The sequence below is a fragment of the Formica exsecta genome, unplaced genomic scaffold (assembly GCF_003651465.1).
Source record: "Formica exsecta isolate Colony F162 unplaced genomic scaffold, ASM365146v1 scaffold4, whole genome shotgun sequence".
NCBI lineage: Eukaryota > Metazoa > Arthropoda > Insecta > Hymenoptera > Formicidae > Formica > Formica exsecta.
In genome coordinates, this window is record NW_021851238.1 from 1 (window position 1) to 11,776 (window position 11,776).

Here is an 11,776-nt window from a genome sequence, read left to right on the forward strand (position 1 = left end):
CACGAAAAACGGCAGCGTGGCGACTCTCATTCTTCTCTCTGGTATGAGTGTATTGCAATAGGAAGAGAATTTCGCGCATGCTTAGCAAACGCTAGAAAAATGGTATGTCCACAGACTTTTATAAAGCCCGTATCAGACTACGCATTAAAGATTGAGATTCAAGATTCAAGATTGAAATTTAACCAATCAGAACAAAGAAATTTTAGTCCTTTTTGTTCTGATTAGTCAAATTCCAATCTTTAATCTTCAATCTTCAATTTTTAACGCGTATAGCGTTTTCGAATGAACGGGTTAACCCGGTTCAATTAATCACTATATTTTACTATGAATTCAAGCTTTTTATTGGCAGAGACGATACAACGTCATTAATCGCTAAGAACGATTAAACCAGCTACATTCGAAAACGCTATAAGATGTTTAGGGCCCGTTCCACTTAATGACCGCAACGCTCACGGTATCATTTCATCTTTGTTGTTCACCGAAAGTTAAACAAAGACAGATGATGCTCGCAAGCGTTGCGTTAAATGGAACGCGCCTTTAGTGAGATATCAGTAGAGTCTAGTGACTCCTTCAGATGGCACTGGCATCGCGGTAACGCGTGATCGCCGATCTTATATGAGAATCTTGATTCGATTCAAGGGGTATATTAGTCGTTGGCGGGAAAGCGGATACAGCTATCTAGATAAAGATGTCCGTCGGATGACCCGATTGGTCGATTCTGCGAGATATCTGCCGGATAAAGTTATCGAGAACTATTTAGTAGACTACTAATTTTAAAAGGGGAGCAATTGTGGATTCTGACGGAGCAATTAAGGAGCAATCGTTTGAGCTACAAATTATTAAAAAATATGAACTTCCAGCGCCAACTTATTTCCGGTGTCGTACACTAGCGTCACGTACATCTATTTTACGCCGCCTGGAACTACATGGCCACATCCATTTTCGGAGCCGATAAAACAGCCGATTGGTTCATGTCCGTGCTACATCCACTTTTCGATTTTGGTTCATGTCCGTGCTACATCCACTTTTCGATTTTGGTTCATGTCCGTGCTACATCCACTTTTCGATTTTGGTTCATGTCCGTGCTACATCCACTTTTCGATTTTGGTTCATGTCCGTGCTACATCCACTTTTCGATTTTGGTTCATGTCCGTGCTACATCCACTTTTCGATTTTGGTTCATATCCGTGCTACATCCACTTTTTGATGCTGGTAGTACACTGATCGTTTGACAAAGAGAGATGATGCGCTGTCTTTGTCTCTCTTTCATCGCGTATGTGTGTAGCGTCCGTGAAGGCACACACCGACACGTTGAGCACACGGATGCGATTGTTGGGAGATAATGTCAGACAAGGAGCGACAATCTCGTGCTATCCTTGTTCCTCTAGCGTATCGCTTTACGGCCGAAATACGGCCTGAAAATGCTTTCTGGCCTCTCGTGACAGCAGTAATGCAACAAGGCTAATAAGCGCCCACTTTATAAGAATTTTATACTTGCGTATATACATATGTAGATATATATGTTTAAATTATAGTTAAAGTTGTATCTGCAATTAAATATTGTATGATGATCAATAATACTAGGATAATATCAGACTATCTTCAATCTTCTATTTTCAATGTGTAGTCAGATGATCAATAATACTAGGATAATATCAGACTATCTTCAATCTTCTATTTTCAATGTGTAGTCAGATGATCAATAATACTAGGATAATATCAGACTATCTTCAATCTTCTATTTTCAATGTGTAGTCAGATGATCAATAATACTAGGATAATATCAGACTATCTTCAATCTTCTATTTTCAATGTGTAGTCAGATGATCAATAATACTAGGATAATATCAGACTATCTTCAATCTTCTATTTTCAATGTGTAGTCAGATGATCAATAATACTAGGATAATATCAGACTATCTTCAATCTTCTATTTTCAATGTGTAGTCAGATGATCAATAATACTAGGATAATATCAGACTATCTTCAATCTTCTATTTTCAATGTGTAGTCAGATGATCAATAATACTAGGATAATATCAGACTATCTTCAATCTTCTATTTTCAATGTGTAGTCAGATGATCAATAATACTAGGATAATATCAGACTATCTTCAATCTTCTATTTTCAATGTGTAGTCAGATGATCAATAATACTAGGATAATATCAGACTATCTTCAATCTTCTATTTTCAATGTGTAGTCAGATGATCAATAATACTAGGATAATATCAGACTATCTTCAATCTTCTATTTTCAATGTGTAGTCAGATGATCAATAATACTAGGATAATATCAGACTATCTTCAATCTTCTATTTTCAATGTGTAGTCAGATGATCAATAATACTAGGATAATATCAGACTATCTTCAATCTTCTATTTTCAATGTGTAGTCAGATGATCAATAATACTAGGATAATATCAGACTATCTTCAATCTTCTATTTTCAATGTGTAGTCTGATACAGGCTTTAAGCTGCGTTCGGAAACATCACCCGTATGCACACGAGCGTCGTTCTATCTTTGTTATTTACTAAAAGTTGAACAAAGATAGAACGACACCCGTGTGCATACGTATCAGACTACGCATTGAAAATTGAAGATTGAAGATTAAAGATTAGAATTTGACTAATCAGAACAAAAGGGACTAAAATTTCTTTGTCGTGATTGGTCAAAGTTTAATCTTGAATCTTGAATGTCAATCTTCAATGCGTAGTCTGATACGGGCTTTAAGCCCGTATTTGTCAAATTCCAATCTTTAATCTTCAATCTTCAATTTTTAACGCGTATAGCGTTTTCGAATGAACGGGTTAACCCGGTTCAATTAATCACTATATTTTACTATGAATTCAAGCCTTTTATTGGCAGAGACGATGCAATGACGTCATTAATCGCTCTGAGAGCGATTAATGCCCGGTTTCTTCACATCTCCCGACAGCTATCTCCCAGATAAAGATGTCCGTCGGATGACCCGATTGGTCGATTCTGCGAGATATCTGCCGGATAAAGTTATCGAGAACTATTTAGAAGTGAAGAAACCGGGCATAAACCTGCTACATTCGAAAATGCTAGTAGTCTGATACGGGCTTTAAGTATCAGATCTTGGTATCGATCATGTAACTTTTCTCCTAGAGCGGAAAAGTGAAAAGTGAAAACTTTTGCCATTGATAAAAATAAGTTTAGATTAAATTACAAAAAGTTTAAATTATAAAAAGTTTAGATTTATATATTTATAAATTTATATATTATAAAGTTTAGTTGTGTTACACCGTGAATTAGCATCATACGTGTTATTCTATGCGTAAAATTTACGGGCAAGCTTTTTCCTATTATTTACATTTACAGCATCGTGAGACGAAAAATTTTGCCGTCAATTTGCTTCAAACTTTTTGACAAACCAAAACAAGACAAATGTTTGCTACAAAATTGTTGTCAAAATTAAAGCACACCTTGTCGCAAAGCTTTGGCAAAACGTGATTTTAACATTCTTGGCTATCTGGGAAGCGATCAAATCTGCCAATGATATCGCGTAGGGCCCCACGCTCACAATCAGATCCATAACTACACATACACGCGTACTGATCTCTGTCATCTATTATTATTTTACGAATCAGGTAATATTGATTTTTACTGCACAGCTGATTTTATTGTTTCTTATGTGCATAAATATTATGTAAGATGATCAACTGATATTAATGAACTATAAATGTTGTACGTAAAATAATTAATTTTTTCTTAAATAATAATTTAAATGGTTGATTATTTATTATATTTAAGTAGAAATATAAACTTAATATTTTCATACATTTAAGAAATAAAGTTTATTTTTGTTTTGATCGCGCGAAGAAGTTTTATGGAAGTCAATTTATTTATTTTATCTGTCAGCAATAACAGATGACAGATCAGTATGTGTGTAAATGTAGTTACGAGCCTGAGAGCGCAAATTCTACGCAATATTATTGGCGAACTTTGATCATTTATAACTCAAAAACTATTGTAGCCTCGATATTTTTGTATTAAGATTTTTGACTCCATTTTACCTCTAGAATACGTAGTGATAGAAGTCCGAAATAATAAATTATCGTTTTGTTGCTATTTCTTTATGATCAATAATTATATTTTTAATAATATTTAATCAAATAATTTAAATTTAAATTAAATATTAAAAAGTTAAATATATTTCCCCCTTCCGATACTTTATCATTTGACTCTTCGAAGATCTATATATGATTTACATTGGGAATGCGCAATTAAATAATCGAATTACGTGATTAAGATCGAGTAATTAACTTGACGAAAGTTCGTGATATACATTATCAATTAATAAACAATTTATTCATAATTTAAAATATTTATATAATTTAATATTCCGCATATATCTATACGTCATAGTACGTAAATTATCGATACCATGATATACGGTCTTAACGGTGTAAGCATTAGCGCGCTATTGTTTACGTTTTACTGTTTTGTTATTATTCGCACGGGGCGACACTTGAATAGTACTGTAGTAGTGGGAGACGCTTCGTCACAAATTCCTTTCCTACAATATTTATTATCATTCACGCGAAGACATTCGAACAGAAAAGTAGTGATGCTAGACGATCCGTCAAATTCCTTTTCCAAATGCGATCGTGCCAACCATCAGGAAATAATTTGATATGATTAACAAGCAGACATTGCTATCATTCCAGAATCAAACCTCAATGATAAAGAAATAAATTATCGGTTGCCTAATTACACAACATCGTTGTTTTATGACATTAAATTAAATCCGCATCTTGCACCAAACAACTTTACATTTAATGGCGAAGTATTTGTCTCCATAGAGATTTTGAGTAGCGCAAGAACTCTTATGCTGCATACAAAGAAATTGATAATAAATGAAAATGCAACTTTCCTAAAGACCAAAGATGAATTCAGTTTTTACATTCCTACTACGTACGATCATAACGATCTAACAGAAATGTTGAGCCTTGAGTTCGACGAGAATCTACTTATCGGATATTATATTTTATATCTAAAATTTACTGGTGTACTAAACGATAGATCATATGAATTCTACAGAAGTTCTTATATCAATGATGCAAAAAATAGTGTAAATAAAATTATACTTATTCTTTATATTACTTATTTTAAATTTAGATATAGAGAAAGAATAAATAATGATAAAGTATAAATGAAGAAAAAAACACATACAAAAAAAATAATTATCTCATTTAATAAGATAACTAACTCATTTAATAACAATTGAAATTTTTCTCTAGATAGTTCGCTGCAACAAATTTCATGGCAACTTACGCGCGTGCAGCTTTTCCTTGCTGGGACGAGCCGGCGCTAAAGGCTACTTTTAAGATTGCCATCAAACATCATACTAATTACACGGTTCTTTCAAATATGCCAATTTCCGAAAAATCGGAAATCGAGAATGATGGAAAAATATAGACGTACTTTGAAGATTCGCCTGTCATATCAACATACCTAGCCAGTTTTCTAGTCTCCGATTTCTGTAATATAAAAAATTCTGATGAAACCATCAACGTCTGGAGCAGAAGTAATGCCCACGAAGTTGCCCAAAAAGCGGCGATCGAATTGAAAAGATACACCAACTATAGTTCCGTTCGAGTGGCCAAAATTGATCATGTTGCGCTTCCTGATCTTTCCAATAAGGCAATGGAAAACTGGGGATTTATCACAGGTAATGCCATGATATGTACATATTTAATTAAATAATATGATATTAGAGAAAGAGAAATCTTATTAGAGAAAGAATAATACATAATTATTCTGATAATTATGAAATTATAAAATTCCACGTATATTTGTATAACGTATTTATATATACGATCTACAGGGAAGCTACGATACTATACGATGAAGACAGTAGTCCAATTGATACATTATATAGAATTGCGACCAATATCATTCGTCAGTCGAGCCATCAATGGTTCGGTAATGCTGTTAGTTCGACCTGGTGGACGCATATATGGTTGAACGAAGGACTTGCTGAATATTTCAAGTATTATATTGTTGACAAGGTAGGAATTGATAATTTTATGAAATAATTTTTATACCGCAATTGAAATCGACATTTATATATTGTGTATATATGTGTGCAGAAATATTAAAAACCAATTTTCTCGTTTAGATATATAAAGATTGGCAACTTGTGGAGTTGTCAATATCAAAAATGTTGAATCTAAAGCTCATAATCGACAGTTTTGAATATGTACAACCTCTCAATTTGGAGCCTAATACTCCTGAAGAAATTGACTCAAAACCTTCTTTATCAGACGATCACAAAGGTACCATTTAAAAAAAAAAAATTAAATTAAATTAAAATTTATAATTAAAAGATATTTTAGTCATAATTCCTCCTTCCTAACAATAAAAAACATGATTATTATTTTAGCTTTTCTGCTTTTGCGGATGCTTTCACATTGCCTGTCCGATAATATATTCCATACGGGACTTGCTAAATATCGTGAAAAACAGTTTGTGAAATATTGCACTTTTATATAAAAATAGATATATTTACAACAAATAAATTTCTTGATTGAGCTTTTAAAATAACTATAATATTAACACTAAAAAAGTTATTAATAGAGTATGGCTATCAATTAATTGGCTTATCTTTCTAATTATTATCATAAATAGTACAATAAATATAATAAAATATACGTTATACATTGAATTACATAATGCAAATAAGTAAAATTTGGTATAAGAATGTTTTATACATATGTATTATGGCTTCTTATGTACAGAATAATCTTTTATAAAAATTTTAATGGATATAAAATGCTATATAGAAAACTGATAAAATCTATGAAATCACATAATATGTATATAAAAATTAATTCTTAGCAAATACGGCGTAGCCAATCCTGAAGATTTATGGAGTGCTTTGCAAGATGCATTTGATGAATCAGCAATGCCTTAAAATAAATTCAAAATTCAAGAAGTAATGGACACTTGGATAGGACAGAAAGGGTATCCACTTTTGTAACAGTGGTTAGAGATCAGTACAGACAAATAAAAATTACACAGAAATATTTTTGACCATATGAAAAAATGAGTGCACCTAGAAATAGTAATAACACAACTGCTGTAAACCAAAAATGGTGGATTCCAATAAATTTTGCGACTCGTACGAATCCGAATTTCTCGACAACTTCAGCCATACATTTGTTTTCACCAGAAGCTGAGGAGCTTATAATCGAAGATATCGATCAGCAAGACTGGATCATTGTTAACATTCTACAAACTGGTAAAAGAATTTTGTTTACAAATCTATTCGCTATTACTATTAACATATACAGGGTGGGGAAAAAGTCCCGGACCCTTGAAATATCTCGGAAGGAGTGAGATGTAGAAAAAAATATTTCAGACAAAAGTTGTATGGTTTCGAGGGGGCCATATGATAAAAATATGGACTTGACCTTGAGTGACCTTTTCAAGGTGAGGTCAATGTGATCGATGTTTTCTTAAATATATGTGTGCAGAAATATTAAAAACCAATTTTCTCGTTTAGATATATAAAGATTGGCAACTTGTAGAGTTGTCAATATCAAAAATGTTGAATCTAAAGCTCATAATCGACAGTTTTGAATATGTACAACCTCTTAATTTGGAGCCTAATACTCCTGAAGAAATTGACTCAAAACCTTCTTTATCAGACGATCACAAAGGTACCATTTAAAAAAAAAAAAATTAAATTAAATTAAAATTTATAATTAAAAGATATTTTAGTCATAATTCCTCCTTCCTAACAATAAAAAACATGATTATTATTTTAGCTTTTCTGCTTTTGCGGATGCTTTCACATTGCCTGTCCGATAATATATTCCATACGGGACTTGCTAAATATCGTGAAAAACAGTTTGTGAAATATTGCACTTTTATATGAAAATAGATATATTTACAACAAATAAATTTCTTGATTGAGCTTTTAAAATAACTATAATATTAACACTAAAAAAGTTATTAATAGAGTATGGCTATCAATTAATTGGCTTATCTTTCTAATTATTATCATAAATAGTACAATAAATATAATAAAATATACGTTATACATTGAATTACATAATGCAAATAAGTAAAATTTGGTATAAGAATGTTTTATACATATGTATTATGGCTTCTTATGTACAGAATAATCTTTTATAAAAATTTTAATGGATATAAAATGCTATATAGAAAACTGATAAAATCTATGAAATCACATAATATGTATATAAAAATTAATTCTTAGCAAATACGGCGTAGCCAATCCTGAAGATTTATGGAGTGCTTTGCAAGATGCATTTGATGAATCAGCAATGCCTTAAAATAAATTCAAAATTCAAGAAGTAATGGACACTTGGATAGGACAGAAAGGGTATCCACTTTTGTAACAGTGGTTAGAGATCAGTACAGACAAATAAAAATTACACAGAAATATTTTTGACCATATGAAAAAATGAGTGCACCTAGAAATAGTAATAACACAACTGCTGTAAACCAAAAATGGTGGATTCCAATAAATTTTGCGACTCGTACGAATCCGAATTTCTCGACAACTTCAGCCATACATTTGTTTTCACCAGAAGCTGAGGAGCTTATAATCGAAGATATCGATCAGCAAGACTGGATCATTGTTAACATTCTACAAACTGGTAAAAGAATTTTGTTTACAAATCTATTCGCTATTACTATTAACATATACAGGGTGGGGAAAAAGTCCCGGACCCTTGAAATATCTCGGAAGGAGTGAGATGTAGAAAAAAATATTTCAGACAAAAGTTGTATGGTTTCGAGGGGGCCATATGATAAAAATATGGACTTGACCTTGAGTGACCTTTTTAAAGTGAGGTCAATGTGATCGATGTTTTCTTAAATGGAACCCCCATTTTTTTTCACACTAATTGATTTATCTTATTATCGATCAATCAGCGCCGATTTTTAACCGGACGCACGTCGGTGAGCCACCCGCCTGATAGTGTGCGCCGGCACCGTAGCGACGGAGCGTTCACGCACACTATCAGGCGCGCGGCTAAAGATCGGCGCTGATTTTGGCAGACTTTACTCAATAATAATTTCTTTATTAAGCGTTATATAAAAAAATGTTACAGGACTTTTCTTTTCAGTTTATTGTGCTTTACCCACTCACGAGCGTTGGCACATCTTTACCGGACACACTGTATATATGTATAATTATAGTTATTATAAAATTTTTATGTGCAGTAATATAAAATTGTTATGTACAATAGCACAAAATACACATATAATTAATAAAAATAATAAATAATTATATGATGTACGTACATTTTTTTCCATGAAATACATAAACAAGTATAATTCTTACAAAAATGCGTCTCACTCTTTTAAAAAAGATGAATGCAAACAATTAAACTTTATATTTTCAAGATATCAAAAGAAAATAACAAATAGTAATAAATTAATATCTATAAAAAACTCCGTATTTATCTATTATACTTTTATATAATTTTTATTTAAATTTATATATTTTTTTATCAAATAATTGATTTGTGAAAAAATATCACAATTAAATTTAATTTACATTTAAATATTTAAGAAATAGATAGAGAAAGAAAGAGAGAAACTTGTATTAATTTTTTTATTATATACAGTTATTGTTGTCGGACAAGATATTGCTTCATATTTTATATGTAGTGAATTATCATTATATCAAGCGAAAATAGCAGACTTTACGGAAGTTTAAATAACGAAAAAAATGTGAAAAAAATAATTGATAACAAAGCAAAAGAAATATAAACAACTATATGAAAAAATATACATACATAAAAATAATAAACAAAATTGATAAACTATTAAATATATAAATAATTACTTTTACTAATTTTTAACTGTCTCAATTGTTTCCAATTATTGAATTATATAAACGTTTACGTGACCTGTTGCTTCCTCGCGATAATTACACAATAACTTCCACGTTAATCTGACGAAACCTAATGTTCATGCATTAAAGCAAGCTGTAATGAATTTACAGGTGGTTGGCAGTAATACATTTTTCTGCGCGACAGGATTTCCGTATATACTGAAACAAGCCCACTATAAAAGCGACCTTCAAATTTTCAATAAAATTCTAATTACGCAAGGCTGTCACTGTATGCTGTTCACAGGATTGATATAGCTGGCGGAAAATTATGAATATGCTTCAACGCCTATCGCGTCTATCAACATATTGGGATGATAAAAATGCATAAAAAAGGACCCAGCTTTAATGATCTTGATTTTGACATATTGCCTGCCTAATCCCCAACAAGTTTTATAAAAAGACGAAAAAGGACGACAAGAATATAACAAACATAACAAACACGTAACCAACATTATACATTTTACATATCCTGCATGTAGTTTATGATATATTTCCAATTCATTTTACTTGTTTACAGCTAAAAGCATGTTATTATCATTAATATTGATTTTTGATTGCTTTTTTATACATTTATTAAAAACGTATATGTGTTTATACTTTAATATATTTATACTTTGATTTATCATTTCACAATCGTAAGAGCTATAGATAAGATAAAGTATCGATCCACAGAAGAATATCTACAGCATGGTTTTACTGTAAAATTTTAAGCGCAAAATATATTAAAATAAAAATTAAACTAATTTATAACTGCATTAGATTTTTCTCGATTATAGTAACATAAAATTATTCATATATATAAAAGAATAAATTTAGCAGTGAAATGTTTTCTGATATTTCGTTTATATATATATATGACTTTTTATTACATTTATCATTACCAATTCAAAAATACCAGTTCAAATATATGCATGTCATAAATCTCTTATTTAATCTCTTCTATCAATAATCTTTTATGAACGTAAATTTTGATATTCTTTTGAACCTCTTTTTATTTATAAGGAAAACATATCTTCTATTAACAAAAAAAATATCAAAGTTTTTTTGTCATATTAATTTTGGTGTATTATTACCATAATATTGGTAAAAATTTTTAGATTATATCATAAACATATATGCGATTCGTAATTTATAGATAATTATGATATGATAGAAATTTTATAATTCTAAAGTTTTATAATGATATCTCTCTTTTGTATGATATTTGCACTATCATTCTCAGAAATCTATCTATATCCTCAAAATACTTTATTACTGTTATAATTCCAATTTATTAACTAATAATTAATTAATTAAATATCTTCTTCTTTATATATTTTAATATATTCTTTCTCTTTCACCCTTTCTTTTTTTCTTTTTGTAAGAAATATAATGCAATATAATTCTTTTAGAGATTGCAAATATTTTAAATAATATACAAAAGAATAAACAAAGTATTTGAATAATAAGCACGGCTATAATTGATTAATTAAATTTCTATAGTGCTTACAAAATCTTAACTTTTTTTTGTTCTTATCCAAAGTGCAAAATGTCATTTCTGCTTATAAAATATAACACTCAAACAATGTTTTTAATAATGAAATTACATCGAGTTATTTTTAATCTGATAAATAAATTGATTAATATCCAAAAGCATTTTAATCAAAGATCGAGGAAAAAAAATCCAATATCATTAAATGCTGAGAAGTAAGAAGAAAATAAAATTTATAAAATAATATTTATATCACACTATTAGAGAGAGAAAGAAAGAGAGAGAAAGAGAGAGAGAGAGAAAACTTATAAAAAATTGTGTAGCGCGCACGCGCAATTCTTTTTTACTAATTCTTTTTATTTTTTACTTTATTCTTTACCCTTTTTATTACTTTAAAATAAAT

The 11,776-nt window shown here is 30.5% G+C and overlaps 1 pseudogene; it reads left to right on the plus strand.

The window, feature by feature from the left end:
* The first annotated feature begins 4,677 nt into the window (after positions 1 to 4,677).
* On the plus strand, positions 4,678 to 8,756 carry LOC115239870 (annotated as a pseudogene).
* Positions 8,757 to 11,776: the final 3,020 nt, after the last annotated feature.